The sequence below is a fragment of the Mastomys coucha genome, unplaced genomic scaffold (genome assembly GCF_008632895.1).
Source record: "Mastomys coucha isolate ucsf_1 unplaced genomic scaffold, UCSF_Mcou_1 pScaffold4, whole genome shotgun sequence".
NCBI lineage: Eukaryota > Metazoa > Chordata > Mammalia > Rodentia > Muridae > Mastomys > Mastomys coucha.
The window spans coordinates 27,248,186-27,252,167 of record NW_022196910.1 but is presented as its reverse complement, the minus strand read 5'-3'; the positions used below and the strand labels follow the sequence as shown (position 1 = coordinate 27,252,167).

Genomic DNA, 3,982 nt, shown 5'->3' with positions numbered 1-3,982 from the left:
AAACCCCTTCACCTGGAGTTTAATGAATACTTGCTACCGAGGAAAGAATTAAAAGCTAACCATACTACAGAGAAGTTAGCTTATTTTAAAATGTCATCCTCTTTATAATGCAGACCTACGTATATGGAACTCTCTGGGAAAATGTGAAGATAATAAGCAAATGAAGGTCAGCGTAGTGAAGGGGCGAGTTTTCTCTTCTGGGTACCAGCCAACTGAAAGCTCTTCCATCTGCTTTGCAGCGCCAGAGGAAGCTTTCTCATCTTCTGCACAAGAAGGACGACTAGTGGTCAAAGGGCGCGTTCTCCATTCCACATTAGAGCCTGGAACCAGCCGAATCGCAGTGCAATCAGCTTTTCTGGTCTTTAGTTTACATGTATCGCTGAGAATAATGAGGCCAGGAAGAGGAGAAGGAAATTAATTACTCAAGGTTCTCTGGATATTTTGTGTCAGATCCAGGTCTTTTTCTGGTACATATCCTCTTAGATTTAATTTTCTTTGGTGGGAAGACGCCGGGTAAGATAATTAGATCAAATTCCTTTGATAGAATTTAGAATTTGGTTCTTTGTGAAAGGACGAGTTTTAACCAGTGTGGAAACAAAGAGTGAGAACTTGAGAACAGCCTAGTTAAAGAATTCTAATGAAGGACTGGAGAGATGTCTCTCAGCAGTTAAGAGTACCGCCGAAGGTCCTGAGTTCAAATCCCAGCAACAACATGGTAGCTCACAACCATCCATAATGAGATCTGACTCCCTCTTCTGGAGCGTCTGAAGACAGCTACAGTGTACTTACATAATATAAATAAATCTTTTTTTTAAAGACTTCTAATGAAGATTTCTTTTAGTTTCTGACAGTCTCATGACTCTCTGAGAAGATGGTTTGTGTATATTCTGCCTTGCGCATGCGCTCTGAGACATTTCCAGCAGAGTTATTGTTGAACAGGTAAGTAGGTCCTTAGCATGCTATTCCAAGTTCTCAGCCCCTCGATCAATCGATCGACACACACCCATTCTCTCAAGAACCTGGCCACCAAAGACTTACATATCTTGGCCATTACTGAACGCTGTCATTAGTGCCTGATTCTATGTGTCTGGAAATAGATGTGTACCAGCAAGCTCATGAGTTTTTGTTAAATTTAATAGTTTCTCTGAAAAGTTGGAAGAGCTAATAAGCGATGTGTATATTTAGAAGGAATTGTTTAAAGTTCAGAGCTTAAACAAAGATCTCTGCAATTCAGCTAAGCATTTTCTTTTCATCTCAGAATGATTCTTAACTCTAACTTGAAATGATCCTGTGGGCTGGGGACTCCCACACAAGAGGAAAAAAATCTTCCTTGAGGTGAGAATACAAAAAACAACACGGAGTGTCAAAGGAGAACTCAGAAAATTTCTCTTGAACCAACTGAACTGAGTCATTAGCCAAGAACTGTTTGTGAATGAAAGGATTCTGATATTTCTGACCTCCTACTCAAAAACATCCCAGACTTCATTCTTTATTGTTCACAGCTTCCAAACACCGTTTCCACAGTAACCATATTCTCAAGAAAGAATAACTTGTGCAAACGTTTGAGACAATGATGTATGTACCATTAACTTTAATCTAGTTTGTTGCTTATTTTTTGAGACAGAGTAAGTCACAGTCCAACTTAGCCTCAAGCTCAAGGTATGTCACCCACCTGAGTGCTGGGATTACATATGTGTGTTACTACACTAGCTTTATGAATAACTTTGAAGATTACAAAGTTCCACAGGTTTAACCAGGCAAAAGGAAAATGAACTTCCTGAGAGAGATGATTGTATAAGGAAACACTTACAGTAGAAGATACTGGAGCTGCTCCAACCTACTCCATGCAGGTAGCTTCTTGTATACTCATTTGAAATACTCTTTTTCTACTAGAACTAGCAACCACTACCCAACCCCTGCCATAGAGCAATGGTGAATGACCTGTCCTACATGAAGTAGCCGGAGTAGCTAACTGTTGGGAGAACGGGCTTAAGTACTTCTCAGCACGAAGCGTTTCCAGTGTGCCTTGAAATACACTAGATGTTGGCATCGTCAGGAAAGCAAAGCCTACAGTGCATACCTGCAGTGCTAGTTACTCCAGAGGCTGAGGCAGGAGGATTACAAGTTGAGCTTGTGATTCTAGGCTACCAGAGAGTACAAAACTGGCCTGGGAAATTAACATGTTCCATCTCAAAATTTTAAAAATGGCTGGTTTATAATGCAGTGGTAGTACCCCTATATAGTACACACAAGGTCATGGTTTAATCTCCAATATAAAGGAAGAAAGGAGGGTGGGGGAAAGGAGAGGAGAAGGAAATCATTCTGATATGCTTAGTAGTCTGAACTGAAGGGAGAATCTGAGTGCTCTGCTTGGCCCAGTTAGCACCTGCTTTAACAACAGAATGATTGGAAACATTCTAGTTTAAATGGTAAACTGTATAGTTTCCCTATTTACTAAGCAATTCGTGCATGCTAAGCATTATGAGATGCAAGAAATTCTCTGTCCTTGAAGTGTTAACTTCTGTCCAGTGAAGACAGACAAGTAAACCCATGTGATGTATATGATGTATACACTTTGCATGTTAGAGATTAATACATAATGTTTTCAAACTTTACTCACGGCTTCTCAGCTCCAGACTGAGAGTCCAAAATCTTGTCAGAGTCCCCAGGGTGGGCCCATGATAAGTAGTCTTACAGGAAAAGTAGGAGCTAACTAAGTGAAGAATGTTCCAACCCAAATGATGTGTGGTTGCCAAGGAAGACGAACAAAGGAGAACACAGCAGTTTAGAAGAACTGAAAGCATTTGAATTGTGGAGCCTCGCCATGAACAGGCAGGGAATGAGCTGGACCTCTGGAGGATAACTGATGGATCTTGAAGCCCTCGTGCTGATTGAAAGTCTGAACTGAATTCCCAGACTTGGAGCATTATCCATGCATAAAACACAGCATTGTCTTGGCTACAGCAGGAGCATAAATGACAGAGGACAGGAATTCAAGGAAATATAAGCAGAAGTTTTAGAGTGGAATGCACATTAAATCTCCCAGTTCAATTTGACATAAGCCTCTCTTTTCATTCACCTCCACACACTTCTTGAATTAAATAATAATGTGCTCCCGGGCCAGGCCCATGTCTTTCCCATTGCCACCTGCTTCTGGGTGGGCTCAAGGTATCCTGTTCCCTCAGGCAGCTGCTCCTTCCACTTCATGGACCATCAATGGCACAGGCATCAAAATGTCCAGCCAAGTTGTGTGCCAGGAAGCCTGCCACATGGGAGCTGGCACATAGCCTCAGGACTGCAATAGAATGCACAGCTAGGAGGCTGGCTTTCACAAGTGAAGCTGAGAAGGCATTATTGTAGCCCATGCAGGATAAATAGCTATATATTAAATGGGTCTTGTTTTGCCCATGCTTTCAAACAAGTTGATCTCCCTATTTTGGAGAAAGTCTAGCTTTGGCCTTTCCCATCATATGCTCCCTCCCCCTGTGTACTTTTCAGCATGGAAATGTATGAGGCACATCTGTAGGACCTTATTATCCATCAGTAGATGTAGACAGCTATAAGACAGGAAGGATTGAACCTATGTGTCTGTAGACAGAAAAATGAACACCATGTTGAAATGCAATTACCTGGCACATAAAAGCCATTGGAATGCTCTAAGGATGAGGTTGCTGTCATTACTATATGAACTAGAGCTCTGGGTCAGTATTAGGAACAAGAATTTGGAAAACTCTTAAATAAATATCCAGCAGATTCTAGTAAACACTGTGGTTTCTTCTTATTTCAGTTGTTACAGCAAAGTTTCCATGAGAGTTACTATGAGGAATCCTAGGAGGCATTGAACATGGGATGAAATGGAGTTCTCCTGATCAGAATTAAAGGGAGAGAGTTTGTGTATGTGTGTGCACACGTGTGTGTGCATGTTATAAGAAGGGTGGTTTTTATTAGTTTATGTTATAGAAACAAACAATGGCCTCCTACA

General features: G+C 41.2%; 1 long non-coding RNA gene across 1 annotated transcript; it reads left to right on the top strand.

Annotated features, from left to right (window-relative positions):
* The first annotated feature begins 245 nt into the window (after positions 1-245).
* On the top strand, positions 246-3,756 carry LOC116076383. Its single transcript, XR_004112925.1, has 3 exons — positions 246-513; positions 842-939; positions 1,503-3,756. It is a non-coding gene; the product is annotated as an uncharacterized LOC116076383 (long non-coding RNA).
* Positions 3,757-3,982: the final 226 nt, after the last annotated feature.